General features: G+C 40.2%; 1 long non-coding RNA gene across 2 annotated transcripts; it reads right to left on the reverse strand.

The window, feature by feature from the left end:
• Window positions 1–3,363: 3,363 nt before the first annotated feature.
• On the reverse strand, window positions 3,364–10,269 carry LOC138927447 (uncharacterized). Of its 2 annotated transcripts, none has more exons than XR_011443940.1 (3): window positions 9,920–10,269; window positions 3,762–3,932; window positions 3,364–3,688 (listed from the first exon to the last, which is right to left on the reverse strand). It is a non-coding gene; the product is annotated as an uncharacterized lncRNA (long non-coding RNA). The 2 variants fall into 2 exon arrangements; XR_011443939.1 differs by having other exon boundaries at window positions 3,364–3,707; window positions 9,920–10,254.
• Between the last annotated feature and the right edge of the window lie 530 nt (window positions 10,270–10,799).

Consider the following 10,799-nt stretch of genomic DNA (forward strand, 5'->3'; position numbering starts at 1 on the left):
CGCTCCAAATGGCGCGCCTCCGGTCCTGCCTTGGCCCCAAACGATGTGGTGCTAGTAAAGGACGAGAATCTACCTCCGATGAAATGGCCGCTTGCGAGAATAATGGAGTTAATCCCTGGTCGGGATGGTATCTTTCGAGTGGCGGTGATAAAAAACCTCATCTGGAATTACCAACGAGCAGTGACTAAGCTGTGCCTTTTGCCCCTTAAGGATGAAGTTGGAGTAGAAGCCCCAACTGGGGGGAGAATGTCGGGTCAAGCAGCAAGCAACTAATTTAAACACAACAATTAATAAGTAACTGATGTTTTTCTGGTCGCAAGCCGACTCTCTTTCGGCCGCTCGGCTTTGCTACTTCGGCGCTTATGGTTAGCGAGCATCCGCTCAGCCTATTCTGCAAGGTTGGCGCCACTCTCGTTCGTACTTTTACTGCGCTCGCATCCTAAATTGGATTTCAAATATTGTACATAAATCCTAGTTTCATATGCGGCCTGAATAAAGTTTATAACGTTCAAATTAATTAAATTCTGATTTTTTATTTACGGCATCGAAAACTCTCGATGACCAAACAATCACTTTGGAATAAGCAGAATTTTCAACATCAGGCTCTTACTGGAATGCTAGTCGAAGAAATTGCCCAGATGTGAATCCTCGATAAACTTGTTGCCGTTGTTAGTTAATTCTTCTTCTAACTATTAATCTGTGCGCTTCTCTTCTTTGAAAAGTGGCCTTTGTTGATTATGTTCATCTCGTGCATCTTTCGATTGTGATTCACGTAACTGCGCCATGCTTACACGCGCCTTTTCATTACCTTTATAAATTTGTTCTCCTGATCTCGTATTCTTCTATCTCGCGCAGCTCTAGAATTGACTGTTTGATGACTAAAATTGGCCCAATTGCATATCACCGCTTCGTTTGCAGTATTTTTGTATTCTTCTTGCATTATGGCTTTGTCGGGAAAGATTCGATCGTCTTGGTCGCGGCATTATAATTAAACATCCGAATCAAATCGATTGCGCAGAACGCGACTGCCTAACTCTCAATCCTGTTCGCTCAAGCCTAGCTGCTGACATTTGACATTTGACTTTTCATTGACATTTCTTGTGCATCTTTCGATTGTGATTCACGTAACTGCGCCATGCTTACACGCGCCTTTTCATTACCTTTATACATCTAGATAAATGTATAAATACATAATATCGTACATAAAAATATGATACGTCACGCTCACAGCCTACTTACTTTTATTCATTACTATAAGTGGAGTATAGTTCGGTGGAGTATAATTCGCGCTGTCGAACGGGACAAAAAGTATCCTATGTCCTTCTCCTGGCTCTAAGCTACCTCCCTACCAATTTTCACTCAAATCTGTTCTTCCGTTCTTGATTTATAAGTGGTGTAACATATAACACGACTTTCTTTTATATATATAGAAGAAGAAGAAGATAGATAGATTAATATATGTAAGTTATCCAACCCATAAATCCAGGCCACTTATGGCTTTTCAAACTCTGCATTTGCCTACGGCTTTCTCTTTGCCTCTGAGGTCCGACCTCGGTTCCCCATAAACAAATCAAAATCAAAAGTAAACATCAGCTTCCCTCCGAAGCCCAATCAACGCTTAATCGCGATCAGCTTAATCGAATTTCACAATGTGATTTGTGTGTAATAGATTTGTTTTGTGATAAGATTTATAATTAAGAAGTCAGTCCTTTTTTGGCCGAGACCGCGAACGGTTGACGGGAAATATTTAAGAAAATCGAAAGTGTCTTGTAATAATTAAGTTTAATATATAAAGGTTTAACACCAAGTTGTATAATTTAAAATAAAAATTATATTTTTTTAATTCACCATCTAACAACAAATTTAACTGGCAAATACAGAATTTCAAGAAACGCTTACACACTAACAATAAACTTTATTTTTCTACTTTCCATGCAAAATTAAACACCATCTATTAAGTTTTTTTTTTATTTTTTTAATGCATAACGAGTTTCTTATACTTCGGATCATTATCTTGGTAAAATTTAAAAGTGGACTTTGTAATGGGTAACCGTTTGTAGGCGAGGTGTTGGGGTGCTCGGATATGGCCGCACGAATGATTTCCGGCTACTGGCTCGTCAGAAAGGGGGGTGATGGTATGTGGCCAATAAAGGCCTACGTCCTTATTATAATAAAAAAACCTTCAAGACGAACCAAAAACAACAAAGGAACAGACCGGACAGCAGTGTTGCCGTCAGCATGTTACAGAAAAAGGCTAGATTGATTATAAAAAAAGGATAGAAAAGGACAAAAATTAAAAAAAACGGACAAAAAACAAGACAAAATATTTTTTCCATAAATTTTATGTAATATCACTCTTTATTGGTGGCCAAATCGTTTAGAACATCGTCAATGTCATCATTGCAAGCTTCTAAACTTTGATTTTCTGTAGATTGGTTGCTTCCAATCATTTTGATTGTTGCTTAGGAATTTCATATTCATGGCAACATACGCCTTTCTTGCGTAGCCCAAATCTAAAAAAGAAAAAACAATTTAAATAAATTTGTGAAACAAAAGAGTATTAAAATATTTATCTGATCGATAAAATCGTATTAAAGTTTCTATTGCAGTTGGTTGCGCAATTTGGGTTTTACAAATTAGCTTGGTAGCTAATAACACGCTGAACTTCTGCATTTGCAAGACACATCCACTGCACCAGATACGGTGGATTTAGCCATGAATCACGAAACTTTTGCTTGTAATTTCTTTTGGCATCTTTCCCGCCCAAATTTCACAATAAAAGTAACATTGTATTAATCGATACATACGATATACGATTACAACAGGGTTGCATTAATTATCAGTGCTTTACACAAAAATAAAAGCAGATAAAAAGGCCAGGCCAAAAAAAAAAAGGACAGATAAAGGCTAGGGGATGTTTTAAATTTTTTCCGGCTGACGCAGTTAAAAACCGGAAAGATCTGTCCGGAAAAAGGATAAAACGGCAACACTGCCGGACAGAACAATTTACGAGATATGACGGTTTTTAGGCAAAACACCAATTCGGGGTCATTCGGGTGGAATCCGCTTCTGGTGTTGCGGCTCCTTTTGTGCCCACCTTGGCTATAATTTCTGCCCATAATAATAGGATGGCCCCTTGAAGGTGTTAGGGAGAGGTTTCTTAGCGGAAATCAAAACTGGAGCTATCTTTAAAACATTACAAGCACTTTATTGTCATTAAAAACAAAACCATTTAATAACTAGCATATTACAAAAGTTTATTTTTAATTTTAGGAAGAAATATAAATTATTAAGCGCCAATACAAAAAAACCAAACTAATCTCTTCACAAGATTGCCTTAAGTGCCACCATATATACATGCCAAATAAATGCATTTAAATTTCTTTAAACTTTTCTGTTAACGACCGTACGGGACTTTTATGACCGTGATGTGCACTTATTTTTCGAATCTTCAAGTTTTGCTCTACTCACAATAGAGGGAACTCTCAATAATTGTTTTATAAGCAGTATTGATTATTACATTATTTTTTCCTCAATTTCCGTCAGGGATCCACGAAAGCGCTTTCCTGGGCTGCGGCCGAAGAGAAAGCTTACAGGAAGAATTTTTTTTATAAAAAAAAATTTTGATTCCTTTTAGGGAGACATCACTTTACTTAGAAATAGGCACCTTGCGCGATCATAAGGCCTTCTACGGGTCAATGCACTTTCTAATGAAGAAAACTGTCGAAACTTAAAATAACTATAAATGTACCTTAACTTACCCAAACCCGTTGGAGGTTAATGGCCATTCCTAAGCTCCAGATTTTCGCCACGGCACTAAACCACACACTTTGTTGCTGTTGGCTTTCGGAGTTGGGCATCCGAAAGAAAATTAGAAAAGAAAATCGCGATCCGGACCATCTTATTCTCCTCTTCCTTCATGACGACCGGAACTGAGGTTAGGTTAGGTTACTTAATTAATTATCGAATTCGACTTTTTCTGGGGGATTTTTCCTTCTTTTCAATTTTTCCCACTTCACATGATTGTGTTTTCTTATAGCTAATTTATAGGGAAAACTGGTTTTTAACCTATCCCGACTGGACCCAGATCCAGTTTAAAACTGGACTCTATCCCGACTTGGCCTTAGATCGAAGAACGAAACCCCACGTTTGGGGGAATACACCGCCGCCGACCGCCGAGTTAAGAATCGAGTTTCCTACTAAAGCTGCGTTCTCCTCGGTCCTCCTCTGCCTGTCGACCCACAATCACAGCCGATGCTATCACCAAAAAGGAAACCATCCATATAATCGCCGCAGAGCAATGGCATAGAGTCACATACCCTTCGAGATATAATCATTGAAATTTTTTTTCCTTTCATTCCCGAGGTTAAACCTAAGCCAATACTAGGTTAGGTTAAGTTAGGTTGAGGCGGCGATGAGGGGCCGGTGTCTGACCCCCATCCACTTGAGCCGCTGGGGCTCCTTGTGATACCGCACAGGCAAGGGTCCTACAAGAGGACCTCTCCCTTCCCATTACTTATGTGCCCAAGGGTGTTTTATCCTTCCTGCGGCGGCTCGCGGTCCCATCCAGATTTACGGATGAAAGCTACGAGTCTGTGTGGAGCGACCTCCCCGAGGTCTTTAGGTCTGTGAGTATTGCTGCGCCCCAGCGCAGGGCATTGACACAGGAGGTGCGCGACTGTCTCTTCCTCTTCTACGTCCCCACAGCTCCTGCAGTAGTCATAATGTGGCACAGCTAGTCTAGCCGCGTGTGCTCCTATTAACCAATGTCCCGTAATGGCCTTGACCGCCAGACTACAGTCCTGCCTATTAAGGGCGATAAACATCATTGACCTCTTCCTAGATCGGATGGGCCATATCATGCGGGAGTTTCTGCAGTTTTGGAGATTTCTCCATTTCCTCAGTGATGCGCGGTTAAAGTTGCCCCTGCATTTTAGCCTACACGTAGCTAAGGGGATACCTACTGGTTCCTTCTCCGGTAGGAGAGGATTGGTAGTACCTACTCTTGCCAGTTCATCGGCGGCGCAATTACCCTCGTGGTCCCTATGCCCGGGTACCCATATGAGGTGGATGTCATGCTGCTCTGCCATCTCGTTAAGAGATCTGCGACAGTCATTCACTGTCCTGGAGTTGGATGAAAGACCGTCAAGGGCTTTGAGTGTAAAAGCGGGTAAAACAGCTTTTCCACCAGCTGTTTGATTAGCGGGTGCGGGGGGAGGGGCTTCTGGTCGTGGCCCATATACGCCGAACATATCCTTAGAGGGCCATTTGCCTCTATGGCTGCGGCTACGTGGTCTTCATTGCTAAAATTGGGTAGCAAAAAGAGGTTAAGGTTCTTTTTTGCGAGGATGCAGGCTCGCCTTTTACCTGTTGTATCGGCTTTACAGAGCCTAAACTCCGACGCCCCCAACCCAAGAATCCTGTCTCCTAGGATCCAGGGTTCCTGGATGAGGGCCACATCAGCTCCACTCTCGGCGAGGTGGAGTTGGGGGGCAGCTGACGCCGCTTTACTGTGATGGAGGTTTATTTGCAAGATCGTCAGGGACATCCTTACAAGTCTCCACCCCAGTAATTTCTGCCTCCGTCTCGGAGCTCAGCAGAGAGTCCTCCTCCATTCCGACTCCACTGAGTGCCCTTGCCAAATCGCTTTCCTCCGAGGTGTACCCTTCCAGGATGTCCTCCTCCTCATCCGACATTCCCTCTGGGTGCCCCTCTTCGGTCGGCTCCTCCAAGTCTGGCTCTTGGGTATCTGCCTTCAGTCCGATACCTCCTGGCTTGGCCTTCGCATCGGATTTGTAGATACGGACCGAAACGTGTTCGAATCCGTACTTCAGCCGGTGCTCCGTCCTCTCCAGGGCTTTAACGGTCTCCTCGTTGAGTGTGAGGACGACCTGCCTTCGCAGTCCCACCGCCTCCTCGATCTTGGCGACTCTCCAGTCCGCCGAGGGAAGCGTCGGGTTGCACATCCTAAGCATCGTTAATATGGTTTTAGGGTCGGCTGGCTTTTCAGTGAGCCACACTCGCGTCCTCGGTTTGCTAGGGATCTCGTCGCAGTCAACCGCCACCAGCTTAGCTCCAGGGTAGACCTCTCCAAGCGATGCAACCATCCGCTTGTAGGTCTCCACCGATCGCGCGTCTTGGCAGGCAATCACCTTGACGCTACCCTGATACCATCCTGCGTCTTTGCAGGATCCAATAGCCAATACTAGGACGCTTTTCAAAAATATAGAACGGTTCTCAAAAATACATCGCCAATTTTCAAATTTAAATTAACCAAATTTCACGACTTCACAGCTCCAAGTTTCAGATGGAAAAGAATCATTGCCCGTTCGACTGGCAGCCATTAACCCTAGCCTTTCGCCTTTCCCTTTTTTAGTCGCTCCTTGGAACTTTCTAATTTTCTTTCGCTATTAAGTGCCTGTAAGCGACTGCTAGCTGACCTAACAGAGACCTAACAGAGCAGGTACATTACAAATTCCCCCCCGCAAAAATCAGACTTGGGGCTTAAGCTTACACATCCACAAGACTGATCAGACTGTAACTGCTAGTGCCGCAAGTCCTTCGCGTGTTAACTTCCGATGCTCCTACCTTGCATGTCTTCCAGCTCATAAATAGAGTTTCCTATCTTGCTTCTGATCCTCGCCTTTACAAACACTTGGCCTAATTTGGTGGTTGTAACCAGCCTGAAAATTACTTTAAAATTACCTCTCAAATTGCTTTCCCAATGTTTCGGCTGACAAATTCCTCAATAAAGAGTATGTTGCGCCAGAGGTCATCATCTGCTGCCCAAAAACCATATAGTATGGTGTAGATCCCAGACCAGAATGAGTTGCAGACCTCAACGCACAGCATATCTTACTAAGATTTTCATCCCAGTCCTTTTGGTCACTGCGAATATAGGCACGAATGCCAGCAATCACATAGCGATTTACCCGCACCGAAGCATTAGCCTGAGGAGCGTGCACTGCCGTCAAAATATGTTTAATGCGATGACTCCTAAGCCATTGAAATTTTTCTGATCTAAGCTGCGACCCGTTGTCGGACACAATGCTCTGGGAAATTAAATGTGTGAAAAAGATCCTCCATAAGGTATTTGAGAACTACGTCCGCTGCAAGTTTCTTTACTGCTCTGAGAAAAACAAACTTGGAATAATGATCTAACACTATGAAAATTCCAATATTCCCGCTACGCGACCTAGGATAAGGTCCTATAAAATCAATATAGAGCCACTGGAAAAACTCGACTGCCTCTCCTACAGGTGGACTTAACGGAGTGTTCGGAGCTCTAGTCAGCATACAACTTTCCCTTTCATGCTGAAATATAGTCATTCACCATTCCTGGCCAAAATTAATACCGACGATTCCTCTCAAGAGTTTTGTGAATCCCGCCGTGAGACGCTAATGGATGGTCATGCGATTTCTTTATTACCTCCGGGATCATAGTTTTCGGTATCCACAATTTCCATGCGTAAGCATCTTTGAGGAGTTCCCCTCTAGAATGTTTGGAGCGTCAATATACTAGTGAATCCACGATTTTCAGATCCGGAAGTTTATCTAAATTATTCATAATCCCCTCCATCAACTGTAAAAAATCAGCGTACTTGAAATGTTCGGAGTCGATGTCCACCAGCAATCCGTGATTGAAGTCTACTGCCGCTATCCGTTCATGTTCAACTCTCGACAAAACATCGGGCACAACATTTAGTTTTCCCTTTCGATGCTCGATTGCGAACCGAAACCCTTGCAGCTTTAAAGCCCAAATCATTAAATCATTCTGCGACATCAGCCACTTTAAAGACGCATGATCCGTGATGACGGTAAATTCTAGACCCTCTACACAAGCCCGGAATTTCTTTATGCTTACTAAAGCAGCAAGGCATTCCTGCTCTGTAACCGTATAATTCCTCTGTGCTTTATTTAATTTTTTGGACACAAAGGCTATAGGTAATTCATCTCCAGTCTCAGATTTCTGCACGAGGACCCCTCCCACACCAGTTTTACTAGCGTCGCAGTGTATAAAAAAGGGTTTCTCGAAGTCTGGGGTTTGCAATACTGGAGCACTTCCTAGCCTAGCCTTCAACATTTCGAAAGCCTCTTTCCCCTCCGGAGTCATTACAAATTTACATTTGTTCTGTAAGAAATTGACGCAAAATTTCCTATAAATTTTCGATACCATCCCGCTAATCCTAAAAAACTTCTTAAGTATTTAATTGAGATTGGCAGCGGAAAATGGATCTCTGGATCCGTTCGAATACCTCCATCTCCTATTATATGTCCCAATACTTTACAGTGCGTCTACAAAATGCTCTTCTTTACATTCAATGTTAAATTTGCTTCTTGTATATATGTATATATTGTATATATTCTTCTATATGTATATATGTATATATATGTGTTCAATATGTATATATTGTATTGTATATATTCTTCTATAGATATATGTTGTAAAAATAATCACAAATTACTTTTCAGTGATTTGTTGAGGAAAGACTACATATATTTTATATCAAATGAAAAACACGTGGCAAGCTTCAATATCATTGTTTTGTTTACGACTTCTGGTTAGAAAACAGTTACCAAAATGGTTTTATGATGGTAAGTTTTCTGAAAATGGTACAAATTACTTTAATGTAATTGGTTGACGAAAGTAAAAACCATAACAAAAATAGACGGCATGTTTTAATATAAGTGTCGTTTTTACAACTGTTGGTTAAAAAAATATAAAAAAAAACATGGTTTTTTGCTGGTAAACGCTGTAAAAATAACCACAAATTACTTTTCAGTGATTTGTTGAAGAAAGACTAAAAATATTTTATATCAAAAACAGACGGCAAGCTTCAATATCATTGTTTTGTTTACGACTTCTGGTTAGAAAACAGTTACCAACATGGTTTATACAAATTATTTTCAGTGATTGGTTGACGAATGAATTAGAAAACTACACATATATCATACCAAAATAAAAAAAGACGGCGTGTTTCAATATAAGTATCTTTTTTACAACTGCTGGTTAGAAAACTATTTAAAACATGGTTTTTTGCTGATAAATGCCGTAAAATACTACATAACTACATATATTCTATACCAAATAAAAACAAGTGGCATGTTTCAAAATCATTTTTTTTTTTTTACGACTTCTGGTTAAAAAACAGTTACCAACATGGTTTTATGATGGTAAGTTTTCTAAAAACGGTACAAATTATTTTCAATGATTGGTTGAGGAAAGAGTGAGTAAAGTAAATATATTTTATATCAAATGAAATATTATATATTTTACAGGCGGCAAGCTTCAACATCATTGTTTTGTTTACGACTGGTTAGAAAACAGTTTCCAACATGGTTTTTTGATGGTAAGTTTTCTAAAAATGGTACAAACTATTTTCAGTGATTGGTTGACGAAAGAATTAGAAAACTAAACATATATCATAACAAATTAAAAAAAGACGGCATTTTCAATAATAAGTACTCTTTTTTACAACTGCTGGTTAGAAAACTATTCAAAACATGGTTTTTTGCTGATAAATGCCGTAAAAATACTACATAACTACATATATTCTATACTAATAAAAACAAGCGGCATGTTTCAAATCATTTTGTTTTTTTACGACTTCTGGTTAAAAAACAGTTACCAAAATGGTTTTATGATGGTAAGTTTTCTGAAAATGGTACAAATTACTTTAATGTAATTGGTTGACGAAAGTAAAAACCAAAACCAAAATAGACGGCATGTTTTAATATAAGTGTCGTTTTTACAACTGTTGGTAAGAAAACTATAAAAAAACATGGTTTTTGTGGATAAATGTTGGAAAAATATAAGTGGAAAAATATAAATGTTGATTTATAAGTGGTGTAACATAAAACACGACTTTCTTTTATATATATAGATTTAATAGAAATAGTTTTAATATTGATTTCTTACAAATATCAATAGAGAGTGCAGAGGCTCTGGTGGTGCTTCAAGTTGAGGCAATTTCACTTTCCCGGAAGCGCAACACAATCCTTTTGGTTCGTTGTTGAATTTGAGAGCCTGACTTTGAATTTGACTTCGTTTCTAACTGACATTTTGACATTTTCATTTGACATTTTCTTCTTAGCTGTCTGCCTAAATAAAAAGTATGGGCCAGGGAGGAACGCTGTCGAACGGGACAAAAAGTATCCTATGACCTTCTCCTGGCTCTAAGCTACCTCCCTACCAATTTTCACTCAAATCTGTTCTTCCGTTCTTGATTTATAAGTGGTGTAGCATAAAACACGACTTTCTTTTATATATATAGATATAGATTGCTATATACAGTATACATATACAGTATTCTTTTATATATATAGATTTAATAGAAATCGTTGTTCTATTGATTTCTTACAAATATCAATAGAGAGTGCAGAGGCTCTGGTGGTGCTTCAAGTTGAGGCAATTTCACTTTCCCGGAAGCGCAACACAATCCTTTTGATTCGTTGTTAAATTTGAGAGGGTCATGAGGGAGAGATCTTTACCACAGAATTTCATCCTGAGGGAGAGATGCTGCTATCCTCCGGGTTTGATAGGCAGATTCGTGAGTGAAATTTTGAGTCAGTTTTGTATATTCTTTTCATTCATTATTATTGTTTAGCAGACATCTGGCAGGTTTACGGTGACTGTGAGAATATAATGGCTCTATCCGGACACAGTGGCGCTGTAATGGAAGCCCATTTTACGCCGTATGGTGTGGCCGTATGGCCGATCGGCATGTCTACATTTGGGATGTCAAGACGAGGCGCATTCTATACAAGCTGCCAGGACATAATGGCAGTGTAAACGATGT

The sequence above is a fragment of the Drosophila bipectinata genome, unplaced genomic scaffold (assembly GCF_030179905.1).
Source record: "Drosophila bipectinata strain 14024-0381.07 unplaced genomic scaffold, DbipHiC1v2 scaffold_259, whole genome shotgun sequence".
Classification (NCBI taxonomy): domain Eukaryota; kingdom Metazoa; phylum Arthropoda; class Insecta; order Diptera; family Drosophilidae; genus Drosophila; species Drosophila bipectinata.